Source organism: Pteropus alecto, unplaced genomic scaffold (assembly GCF_000325575.1).
Source record: "Pteropus alecto unplaced genomic scaffold, ASM32557v1 scaffold160, whole genome shotgun sequence".
Taxonomy (NCBI): Eukaryota; Metazoa; Chordata; class Mammalia; order Chiroptera; family Pteropodidae; genus Pteropus; species Pteropus alecto.
In genome coordinates this window covers 4,591,391-4,598,034 of record NW_006429864.1, presented here as the reverse complement: position 1 = coordinate 4,598,034, position 6,644 = coordinate 4,591,391, and the positions used below count along the sequence as shown (strand labels likewise).

Here is a 6,644-nt window from a genome sequence, read left to right as displayed (position 1 = left end):
GTTTGCCACTCTGTCCTCAGAGTCTAGCTTGTTTCTTTACACAAAGTGCACTAGCTATGATGAATAAAGATAGAATATCCCTCGAGAAGGCTCATACATGCTCACGTTTGGCCATCGGTGGACACTAAGCCCTGGCCACAAACAGCTGATGTCAGTCAATGTCAAGAAGAGCTCTCATGTAAAATTTAAACCATTTCTGTCCCTTCTTCTCCCCTGCTTCTTAGAGGAAGATTGATGGAAAAATGTCAGACAATGGGCACCAGCATGTGGAGGGGAAGCCCCAAGCAATGCCCTAATAAGCCCCAGCAGGAGCAGCTCCTTTCCCTCCACCTTTGCTCCAGGAAGCCCATAGCCGCCTGGAGCCTTAAAAAGCTAACTTCCCCATCTTGTTATAACCTAGTTAGTGATAGGCAAAGTGGCAACCCTTTGATTCCCTTTCCTAGAGGAATTACTCCGTTAAAGTGTCAGCCTGGGTCCCCAACCTAGTGATGTAGATATCCTCTTGCATGCTGCATCTTGAGAATGCAGTTCTCTCACCTAGTTTTTCCAAGTAAAAAGCAGAAAGTACAGGTGCTTTATATTGCTTAGGTTGATGTTTATAATTTTTAAAAAGGAATCAATATTTTCTTCACAAATCAGGGTAAGAGTAGAGCAGAGACCACTAAAGGAAAAGGATTCTCTGGGTGATCTTAGGCACACTGTTTCCACCCATCTTGCAGAAAGTTTTTCTTGAAAAACTAGTAACCTATTTCCTAAAATCTGTCAGGTTGAAGGGGAATTGAAATTGACAACTAGCTGTCTAGCAAAAGCTGAGATTTTTATCCAGTAGAATTAATTTACCAGTGCATGCACATCTTGGCACCTCTTTGACTGAGGGTCACAACCAAAAGGGCAGCTTTGTCCCTCAAAGCTGAGATTCCTTTCTCTTCTTCCTTAGAGGGCTTCTACGTCATCTCTCGCATGGACCCTGACCCCCTCTCTCTAAGAGGGAACAGCACCGGCGCCTGGGCACACAATTGCACTCAGTTCCTGGCTCAATGGCTGGCAAGGGGACTGGGGCTGGGTCCTTCTGATTCACTCCTGGAGTGGTTTTTCTGCTCCCAGAATGAATCCAGCCATTCATCCTAGACTGGAATTCTCAGTGGGGAAAGAGACCAGAGTGACGTAGAGCCATCATGGGAGGCTGATGCCCAAGGTCAAGTTCACCAAGCACATGGGATGTGCCAGCCATCATTGAATAAGGCCTAGGGGCACAGAGCCCATGGTCCCCAGAGGGTAACCATTGTTCTGGGCTTTCAAAATGTCACAGTGAGAAATGTCCAATATTGATGCCCTTTTAACACTGTGGACTTTGCATGAAGAGTGAGAGGCCTTTGTTCTCTGCTTCCTCTGTGCATGCAGCCCGCCCACCCCCTGTTTGTTTAGTGGGTACCTGCTCCCTTCCTGCGCCATGTACCCATCCACCTATCCACCCTCTTCCTTTCAGCAAGTTGGCCCAGTGGTATGCCCTGCTAGGAAGAAGGCATTTAATGTTCACATCTCAGGTTACTGATCTATCCCTTGGCCCCAAGTCAAGTGCTTCTCTCTCTCCCCTCCTCCCCCCGTCTTCCTCTCTCTTAATATATGTGTGCACGTGTGTGTGTCTGTGTGTCTTTATTATGGTATGGAATGAGAATTAAGTAGAATTAAGAATAATGACCTTAATCTGGTGTAGCTGTCTCCAGGGATTGTAGCCTTGCCTGGAACCACACACCGTGATGATTTTAGGCTTAAATGACAAGGAAGAGGAGTACTGGAGGTCCAAGAGGTCTAAGAGTGTGACTCAGAATGAAGGAAATTAGAGTCAGTGCAGGTAAATTTGGCTAGGAGTTAGAGTACAGAGTTTCGGTTCTGGCTCCCTCACTCACAATGTGGCCTGGTCAAACATTTAACCTTTCTCTGTCTTATTTTCTCCAACCAAAACATGGAATGGATAATCCCAGCTGACACTTTGTCACCCAAGTCTGTTGTGAAAAGAATGGAGACCATGTAGTTACGATTTTTTTCTGACTCTTCTGGATTCTTCTACCTCTGTCTGCCAAATATTGGTATTTCTTGGGATCCGTCCTCTCTTTTCTTTTCCTGTTCTCACCCTGTGTACACTCCCAGACATCTTCAGAATAACAGCCTGACTTTGGACCATGGTTTATAAGGCCCTTCTGGGTGTGTCCAAGCTTTTCCTGGTCTCTTGTGCCCCTGCTCCTCTGTATGAGCTGTTCCCTCCAGCTGAAATGCCTTTTCTTCCCGCCACCACCATCCATCATCCACCAGGCCAGTGTTCACTCATCCTTCAAGAGTCAGGACAGGCTACACCTCCTCTGCCAAGGGTCTTCCCTAAATGGCCCCCTGAGTTGGGTGCCCCTCCTTTGACTCCTTAGCATCTGCACTGAGGTGTTGGTTTACTTGTTGGGAACCCCTCTCATCTATGAGCTGTTGAAAACAGGGACTCTCTCTTGGTCATCACTGTCTCCGTAGCACTGTTGCTGACAGTCAGTAAATCTGTGTTGACTGTATGAATGAGAACTTTTCCCCCATTTATTGAGTTGCCTTAGCTCAAGAAAAATTGTGAGATAAAAACATGCAAGACCTTCAAGCTGCTTTCTAAAATGAAGAGTCTCTAAGAGTACTGTTGTTAAACTGACCGATGGAAGAAGTGGCTTCCGAGACTCTCCAAGGCTGTCTCTCATTGTTCTCTACCTACCCCCCACCTACTTTCTCCTGTAGGACTTCATTCTTCTAAGTATCACAAATGTGTATTTCTCTCCTATGTAAAGTCCATGAGAGCAGAATCTACAACTTCGTCTTTGCGTACACGTGCTATCTTGTGCATAGTAGGTACCTAATTGTGAAATGAAATGAATGGAATATAAAGAAAGGACGGCAAACTGCTAGTTCAGACAGAACCATCCATTCAGTTTCAAACATTTTCTCAGTGGAATCTCTTTTACCTCTAGCACAGCCATTGCTGTCTTACATTTGTATAGTGCTTTTACTTTTCACATTGCTTTCCCATCCATTATCTGATTTCATCCTCACATTTACCCTTTGAAGTATGCAGTTCAGGTCTTATCATCTCCCTTTGACAACTTATTAGAATTCACTCAGTCAGTACCTGGCAGAACGGGAACTAAAATCTGCATCTCTTGAGTATTCTCTTTGCTTGAACTGGAACATTAGCAAAGTGGAAGACCATTCTCAAACTGATTGGATCTCAGAGGAAGGTGTTTGACTTTGCTAGCATGTGTAGACACTACCAGGTTGATAGTGAATTACAGGAAGTTGCCAAGCTCTCCCCAAGCTCATTTCTCCTCTAGAGAGCATGGTTATGCCCAGAAGATGGGAACCCTGTGAGGAGGCTCTGATTCTGTGTTCAGCATTGCTTTGAGCACAAATGTAAAACACATCACTCTTATTTCATCTTTTATAATGAGAAGAGAAGGGAATTTTTCCAGATTTTGGAGTAGTTAGAAAGAGTCAAGTATCTTGAGTCCCACAGCTTCTTAGTCAAAGGTATTTTCTTATGTATTATACTCTAAATCTGTTGAGATAGCTTTGGCAATTAAGTTGGCAATTAAGCAGTCTCAGTTGGCAATTAAGGTATTAGATTTGTTTTCCCAAACCCATTATTTGGGTGGATAATCCATTAAATACGGTCCAGTGTAGTGTGCTGCACATAGATAATGCTCAGTAAATATTTGTTGATTTATTCAATATTGAACATTTTTAATGTTGGAGGACATTAAAAAGCTATAACAATCCATCCCTGTCTTCAGAAAGTGCCAAGATTCACAGGAATAACAGATCGCTAAATGTCCGTGTGGCATCGCAAGAAAGACTTCAGAGAGGGGATGGGATTGTAACTGAACCTCAACCTCCCAAGTATGTACTGTTTCAGTGGGAAATGAGAAGAATGGCGTGAAAGAAATGTATCAAGAGTATTTGGGGCAGACGGTCAAGAGGCCAGTTTGGGGCAGAAGTTTCGTTGATGAGAGTTGGCAGTAAGTTAGGGCCACATCGTTAAGTGTTTTCAGTGCCATGCTGTGGAATTGAAATCGAGCCTAAGTTTTTAAAAATTGAAGGGTTTCAAGCAGGGAAGTAGAATGGCAAAAGCAATGATTTAGTTAGGTTAATTTGGCAATGGTCTGCAGGATAACTCGGAAAAGAGAAAGAATGGAACCAGGGAGAATAGCTTGGACAGTGGCTTCCAAAATACTTCGACCACAACTTGCAGCCAGAAGTACCTTTGATATCACAACACTTACACGCACACATTTATACTTGAAATAAGCTTTACACAATATATGTGTGATGCACTTCAGTATTTTCTGTTATGTTCTGTTTTATTTTATTTTATAGAATGACCCACTTCGATTGATGTCATGATTTTGATATGTGTTTACAATGGACTGATGTGTAACAGTTTACATTGATGAGGGGTAGGCATTCTACATAGACTCAGTTTGAAAAACGCTTGTCTAGGAAGTTATTATGAATACTCAGCCTATAAACCAATACCTGTGACTTTGGCCAGGTAAAGATAGTGTTGTTGCTTGTTTATTTGGTTGTTTTTCATGCGTTATAATAAATACAGAAGGAGCAACTGTAAAGAACACTGGCTCTGTTTTTGATAAGAACTTATGCCATAGATTTGAAGACTGTCAGTCTCTTTGTAGAAAAGAAAACCCAAGCAGACAAAAACCTATACTAAGATGTTTGGTTTGTTAGTAATTGGGGAAAGGCACATTAAGCCAACAATGAGATGCTATTTCACAGCCATCGGACTGGCAGAAATTTTAAGGACTGGCAGTGCCAAGTCTCTGAGAATGGGGAGCAGTGGGAACCTGCATCCACTTCTGGAGGGGACGCAGGGGTGTGAAATGATGCAACCAGTTCGAAGATTTTGCAGTGTCTCCCACAGTTGGAGATGGACCTACCCACTCACCTGCGCAGCAGGAGACATGCACAGGATGTTAGTCACTTCATGTTTTGTAGATGCCCAGCTTCTGAAGAACGGGTAAATAAAATGTGATATCTTTACATAATGAAATATGTAGTAGTTCACACGAATGAAGTAGAGCTGTGTATCAGCATGGACAGATCTCAGAAACCTAATGCTGAACAGGAAAAGCTAGTTTCAAAATGATACATTCAGTATTGTACTATTTATCTAAAGTTTAGACCTGTAAAACAATATCATGCTTATAGATTTAAACTTATATAGTAAAAGTGTGGAAATAATAAACACTAAATTCAGAGTAGCAGTTCCCTCTAGGGTAACAGGGAAGGAGAGAAGGACGTGGAATCTGGCTGTAACCCTCAGTGTCTGTGCCGTTATACTGCTCAAAGAAGCAAGTGTGGCTTAATGTAGGGCTTTGACAATGCCAGGTGGTAGATACATCAGTGTTTATTATATATACTATATAATTTTCTGAGTGTTTACAATATATAACTTATGTCCTGCCTTGCTTGGCCAGCATCATGGCTAAGGTCATGACCTCACTGTTCGTAGCAAGAGAATTATTGCTTCCTGTGGTCTGTTGGAGGTGAGCTAGGGTGGTAGGCCAGGAAGTGTGTTTCCATCTCTGCCCTCCTCCTTCTGCTTCCTGCTTTCTAAGAGCCAAACCTTCAGCAGAGAGAGGAAAAGGTAGAGTGAAAGCTCTTTTAGAAGTGAAAATGAGATTAGAGATACTGCCTTGGAAACTAAACAGCCAGGCTGGTGTTTCTCAGTCTGCCTGTGTCTAAGCCACTGTTAACCCCTCAGAGTGGAATGGAAGTCAGGCCATCAGAGGCTTCTCTCTGGTTTGTTGGGTAAGCAGGACACACCTTTCACCTCAGAATGCCTTATGTTTCTCTTTTATGAAATGGGGAAATCCACTTTCTACCCTTTCCTGTCTTAACTGAATGAAAATAGGTGATAACTTGTTTGTCAACTATTAGGAGTTTCTTAAAGAGCTGCCAGAAAGAGAAAAAAAGAATCCAGACTAGCTCTCTGAATTGCCTGCCTTCCTCTCTTTTCTTGGCCTTTAGGTGCTCCATCAGCCTCCAGACTTCTTTCGACTTCTTTCACAAATTCTTGTACTTCTCAAGAGGAAGTCACCACTCACAATTTTAAGCAAATATCTTAACTTGGACCTGATAGTGGTGCATTATGGTATGGGACTGCTGCTTGCCCCCAACAGAAAAAATCATTTTAGGTTTCCTAACGATACTTATCACTGTGTAACATAGGCATGTCACCCCCTCTGGGCCTCAGTCTGACCATCATCATCAAAACATCACCACCAGCATTTTTACAACAAATACAGGCTGCTTACTGTATGTCGAGAACAGTTTTAATCGTTAAACTCATTTATGAGATAGATACAATATTATCATCCTATTTTATAGACAAGGAAACTGAGACCAGAAGGTTAGATAACTTGTCCAGAGTCTCAGCTGGCAATTGGCAGAGCCAGGACTTGAACCCAGGCAGTCTGGCACCAGAGTCCATCCCCTTATCCGGTACACCATCTAATGGGTGAAATACAGGAATGTACCACTTTAAATGAATTGACGGACCAGAAGTATCTAGCACAGAAACCTGCACTAGTCAATAAATGGTCGTC

The 6,644-nt window shown here is 42.8% G+C and overlaps 1 protein-coding gene across 2 annotated transcripts in view; it reads left to right on the top strand.

Moving 5' to 3' along the window:
• Positions 1-6,644, top strand: part of BIN3 (bridging integrator 3) — a 37,825-nt gene that overhangs the window by 1,063 nt on the left and 30,118 nt on the right. The window lies entirely within an intron of this gene.